The sequence below is a fragment of the Phacochoerus africanus genome, chromosome X (assembly GCF_016906955.1).
Source record: "Phacochoerus africanus isolate WHEZ1 chromosome X, ROS_Pafr_v1, whole genome shotgun sequence".
Taxonomy (NCBI): Eukaryota; Metazoa; Chordata; class Mammalia; order Artiodactyla; family Suidae; genus Phacochoerus; species Phacochoerus africanus.
This window is the reverse complement of record NC_062560.1, coordinates 8550084-8556083: the sequence shown is the minus strand read 5'-3', so window position 1 is coordinate 8556083 and position 6000 is coordinate 8550084. Positions and strand designations below refer to the sequence as shown.

The 6000-nt window shown below is 47.8% G+C and overlaps 1 long non-coding RNA gene across 1 annotated transcript; it reads right to left on the bottom strand.

The window, feature by feature from the left end:
- Nucleotides 1–241: 241 nt before the first annotated feature.
- LOC125118277 (uncharacterized) lies at nucleotides 242–4378 on the bottom strand. Its single transcript, XR_007132811.1, has 2 exons — nucleotides 3838–4378; nucleotides 242–1110 (listed from the first exon to the last, which is right to left on the bottom strand). It is a non-coding gene; the product is annotated as an uncharacterized LOC125118277 (long non-coding RNA).
- Between the last annotated feature and the right edge of the window lie 1622 nt (nucleotides 4379–6000).

Genomic DNA, 6000 nt, shown 5'->3' with positions numbered 1-6000 from the left:
TAAACTCGTCTGGTAGTAAGTTGGGGTGGTTGCATGTACTCTTCTCCCTGTGCACATCTTGGACAGTCTTACATGATACAGGTGATTACCAGGCTGTAGGAAAGAAGGCTGGTTGTTTTTAGCAGAAGTTTAAGAGGGAGACGTGAGTCTCTCTGAAACCTATGTCCACACGAGGTTGAGAATATGGACAATTTGACAGTCATTAAAATGCAGATCCAATAAGATGAACTGGCAAATAGGAAAGATTTTTTAAATGGCATTTTCTTTATTCAACTAGGCAACGAGGGAACCGAATGCAGCCACAATGGGTAACAGCCATTATCTGCCCCCAACTACATTTGTGATGGTTTAGAGTCTTTACAACTAAGTGACGCAGCATCCTGAGGTAACACTTCAAATGAACTCTGGTAATTTGGGGTTTAGAAAGCCTAATGCAATGAGGAATTTTATGTGTCTGATGTTGCAGGATGCACTCGGCTGTCTAGCGGGTATTTGTAAGAGAGGTAAGCCAACCCCCCAAAAAAGAGCCCGAAGGAACCCAGAAAGGCCATGAGAGCAGCCCCGCCGACTTCCTGGGAGTCCGGCTTGAAGGGTAGATTGAAAGATGGTGGGAAGGCAATTCCCTCTTCGGCATTGATGGACAGTTGGTTCGAGACAACAGCAGCTAGGATGCAGACACTAGCAGCTATGCTCAGCATTCCTGCAACAGCAGATGCATCACAGGTCTTCTGCACTTTGCTCAGGTACATGTTCTTAAGCGCAAAGATGATGGCAGCTTTGCTGAAAAGCCCTAGAACGGTGTTGAGCAGCAGGAGTATTTGAGCAACACGGATATCCAGTGGGACGGAGGAATCGAAGTAGCTATAACCCTGACACCCGATGGGGCAGTCGAGGCCGTTGCCGTGATGGAAGATGCAGGCTCTCCATACTCCCACACAGGGTAGGCAGGAGGTTAAGAGCGAGGTGCTGTTGACGTACCACAATCGCCACTCAGCCAGAGCCATGGATGTGGTTCCGAGGACCCATCCGACGGTGGCCACCACGAACCCCAACAGCTGACGTTTTGGGTGTCAATTAAATAAGGGCATAGTGGCCGCGCTCCCAGGGGAACTGAAAAGGAACACAGGGCATCAGGAGAGGGGACCCTGATACTTGAAACAGGCCCCTGGGGTGAGTAGTGCTGGGCTGCGGGGGAGTTGCTATGCTGGCGAGAAGGGCTGTTACCTGGGGACAGAGACCTCTGCGGGGGTGGGGGTGGGGATGCAGGACAGGCAAAGATGTAAGGGGCCAGCTGGCATTATGGACTGAAGCCTTAACGTGCAAAGACCTTCAAACAGGCAGTTCCACTTTGGGGCACTTGTGCAAACATCTCATCGAGACTGGCCATAAACATTTAGTCGCAGAGAGGGTCAGCACTGTGGGGACTATGGAAAAATGGGGAAACAACTGCCAGTCCCCCCAGAGGGCTTGGTGACCATCATTTGTGCTCATTCCACACCGGGGAGCTCTGTGCCAACATTCACAATGTAATGGCAGCGTCCGTGGTGTGGTGTGTTGTGTCTGGCTCTTCTCAAGGTCCATTCAGTTTCGGAGCATGTGAGTGCTTTGTTGCTGGGCCTGCAGAGGAGTATTCAGTTGTAAGGATGGACCACCGTTTGGCGATTCATTCCTCAGTGTTTGGACATTTGGATTGGTTCCAAGTTTTGGCTGTTGTGAACAATGCTGCTATAAACAGACTTTCATAAAAAGGTTGGCTGGGCCCATGGTCTCATGTCTCGCATGTGGACACCCAGGGCAGGGATGAGTGGATCGTATGGCAAGTGGAAGTTGAACTTGTGAGAAAGCTCGAAACTGTGTCCCTGTGTGGCTGCACCATTTTACATTCCCACCAGCAATGGGTGACCCTCCCAGGTTCTCCATATCTTCTCCAACGTTTGGATGTTTTTAGTCTTTTTGATGAGGGCCATCCTAGTTGGTGTTGAAAAGCAAAATGTGACCGGAAGGAAGATGGTCACAATCTATCGAGTACAGTCTGTTGTAAGAACTCGTCGGTATAACGGATGGCCAACAAACACATGAAAAAATGCTCAACATCGCTGATTATAAGAGAAATGCAAATCAAAACTACCATGAGATACCACCTCACACCAGTCAGAATGGCCATCATTAATAAATCCACAAATAACAAGTGCTGGAGGGGCTGTGGAGAAAAGGGAACCCTCCTGCACTGTTGGTGGGAATGTCAACTGGTACAGCCACTGTGGAGAACAGTTTGGAGATACCTTAGAAATCTATACATAGAACTTCCATATGACCCCACAATCCCACTCTTGGGCATCTATCCGGACAAAACTCTACTTAAAAGAGACACGTGCACCCGCATGTTCATTGCAGCACTATTCACAATAGCCAAGACATGGAAACAACCGAAATGTCCATCGACAGATGACTGGATTCAGAAGATGTGGTATATATACACAATGGAATACTACCCAGCCATAAGAAAGAATGACATCATGCCATTTGCAGCAACATGGATGGAGCTAGAGACTCTCATCCTGAGTGAAATGAGCCAGAAAGACAAAAAAATACCATATGATATCACTCATAACTGGAATCTAATATCCAGCACAAAGGAACATCTCCTCAGAAAAGAAAATCATGGACTTGGAGAAGAGACTTGTGGCTGCCTGATGGGAGGGGGAGGGAGTGGGAGGGATCGGGAGCTTGGGCTTATCAGACACAACTTAGAATAGATTTACAAGGAGATCCTGCTGAATAGCATTGAGAACTTTGTCTAGATACTCATGTTGCAACAGAAGAAAGGGTGGGGGAAAAATGTAATCGTAATGTATACATGTAAGGATAACCTGACCCCCTTGCTGTACAGTGGGAAAATAAAAAAAATTATACAAAAAAAAAAAGAAGAACTTGTCTGTATAACGTAATCAGGGACATGAAAAGAACTGGGGGCGGGGGTCTATATGCTGAGAGGGGTTGTGTGTTTGGAAAGCTATTTGTATCACAAAGAACCACATATTGATAGAAAAGAGCCCCTAATCTAAGTAGAGAGCTCAGCGAGTCACCCCGGGGCCAGTACCCACACAGCCAGGGCTCGGCTGAGGAGACACAGTATCACCTCTTCCTTATTTGTCCTGAGACTTTTCCAGCTCAGAATTCAGCCCAAACAGTTCACCTCTGTCTGCTTTTCAAGAAAGGGATTGGGCAGTAGGCGTCTGAGTGTGACTGGCTTCTTTTGCTCAACACTGTGTTCACAACCTCGGATTGTTTCTTTTATGGATATTTGGCCTTTCAGTAGATATTGGTCATGGGCCTGATTTTTTGAAAGAAGAAGAAAGACTTCATTCAAGTGAAGCAATGGAGGGCAGATTCTGGTGTGTAAATACATTTGTGTGTTGTGGTCAGGAAAGTAATTCATTTGCCATGACCCTTAGCAGATGTGAGAGGAGCCCAGGCCTGGCCCAGGGAAGTAGCTCAATAGCCATAGAAGGAAAAGCCAAATGTGAGGAAGACAAAGGACTGTGTTTTACAGGTTGAGTTCTAGTTACATGAACGGGTACGTTGGTCTCTTTATCTTCAGTATCTGTGTCAGAGTCTTCTGTTTTCTTTTCACTCGACCTGGCGAAAAAGATCTTAGACCCAACAAAATACTACTTAAGAGGTTAGCTAATGTAAGACAAAAGAAATCAAAACGGGAAATAGCAAGTGTTGGCCAATGGATGTGGAGCAGCCGGGACCCTTGAGCTTTGCTGGTGGGACTAGAAACTGGTACAGCCACCGTGAAGAACGACCATTCCTCAAAAAACCTAGACTTACCGAATGATCCAGCAATTTCTCTTCTGGCTATTTCTACACAACAGGAAAGGCAGGGACTCCAACAGCTTCTTGTGCACCCATGCTCATATCAGCCTGATTCCTGAGAGGGAGACATGGAAGCACCCAATTCTCCATCCATGGATGAAGGGATAGACAAAGTGTGGTCTCTCCATTGAGTGGAGTACTTTTCAGTCTTAGAATGGAAGGAGATTCTGTCCCAGGCTGCAGTAGGGATGAGCCCTAAAGACTAGTTCTGCTGAGGGAAATAAGCACATAGCATATGCTCCCACTTAGATTCAGAACCTCGAGGGGTCAGATGCATAGCTCAGGGAGGGAGGAATGGACATTTAGCCCAAGGCCTGGAGGAGGGAGGCATGGGTAGTTAGTGTTCATCTGAGACAAAGGTTTCCCTTTAGGGAGATGGATGGTGTTGCCGGCTGGGCGACATTGTGAATGTCCCTAAGGCCACTGAGCAGTGTGTTTAAAATAGTAAAATAATGAACGTTCTCTATGTAACCACCTCAAGAAAAACACATAGAGATAAAGAAGGCAGAGCCTCTAGTAACCCATCTCCAGAGGAAGGAGCGTCTGGGGCGAGGGAAGGCCCGCTTGGCAAGGAACACCTGCCATGGATCTCAGGTCTCCTTTCCGACATCTTCTCCTCTCAGTGCCTGGCTCCTCAGTGTGGACAGAGCTGAGTTCTCAGCCACACTGTGAACCTGGCCTTTGAGTCCCAGGCTCCTGTCCTCAGCCTTCCGCTGATACCACATTCTCCTGCCCATTGTCCGCATCTCCAGCGTGCCCAGTTGCTAGGTCACTAATGCCACGGCAGCGGCCCTCCTCCTCTTGATCAGGCAATGACCTTGGGTTTCGTTTCTTCCTCTGGGCTCCTCTTCGACTCTCAGCTTTTTAAATTCTGAAATAAAAAGACATGGAGCCCGAGTCCACTTTTCAGATCTTTGTGAACGTTTCAGACATGCCCCCTAATCCCTTTCTCTTGTCACCCAGAAATGGTACCTAACCCATCTCACCTGGAGTTAATGCCATTTCTGAAGCAGTGGCAATGTGCACATGCAGGTGTTCGCAGAAGGGGCAGCCACTGGGGGGGATTTATTTGTGAAAGACCACGGACGAGGAACACATTAGCAGAGACACCCTCATTCACGGGGAATGACCTTCCACTTGAGTCTTGGGTACACACGGTACCATGAGTCAGGTAGGATGGACCGGGTAAGATCACTCCTCATTTGTCGGAAACTGGCCTGCTCAGATGGGGCCAGCTTCACATGGGGCTTCTGTCTGTCACCTAGCCATCCCCATGGACTCAATTTTACATACAAGGTGAAACTCCAGGGATATCCTTTGCTCACTGTCTTTCAAGGAAGGGAGCAGAGGGATGTGCAGAGATGTCAGTGAAACATATGCCCACTGAACTTATCACTGGGTTACAAGTGGGACAAAGCGTGGTGGTGGGGGGACCCGCTTAGAGAATATGTACACTTACCCACTTTATATCCTTCTAATGGGACATCACACAGCAATTCCAGACTACATTCAATTAATAATTGAATGAACAATTAAGGAAGTTCCCGTTGCGGCTCAGCAGGTTAATAACCTGACATAGAGTCTATGAGGAAGCAGGTTCAATCCCTGGCCTCACTCAGTGGGTTTAGGATCTGTTGTTGAGCCAAGCTATGCCACAGGTGGCAGATATGGCTCAGATCTGGTGATGCCGTGCCTGTGGCATAGGCCTCAGCTGTGGCTTAGATTCGATTCCCAGCCCAAGAGCTGCCATATGCCACACGTTCAGCCCAAAAAAAGATAAAAAACAAGGAGCAAATTCCCAGTACTGCTAAATAAAAAGTGGATTTCAAAAATATGTAGTTAGTGTAATCCTATTTCTTTAATAAATAAAAAGGAGGGGTTCCCATCGTGGCTCAATGGTTAACGAATCCAACTAGGAACCATGAGGTTGCAGGTCAATCCCTGGCCTCACTCCATAAAGGATCCGGTGTTGCCGTGAACTGTGGTGTAGGTCGCAGACGTGGCTTGGATCTGGCATGGCCGTGGCTGTGGTGTAGGCTGGCAGCTGTAGCTCTGATTGGACCCCTAGCCTGGGAACCTCCATATACCGCAGGTGCAGCCCTAAAAAGACCAAAAATA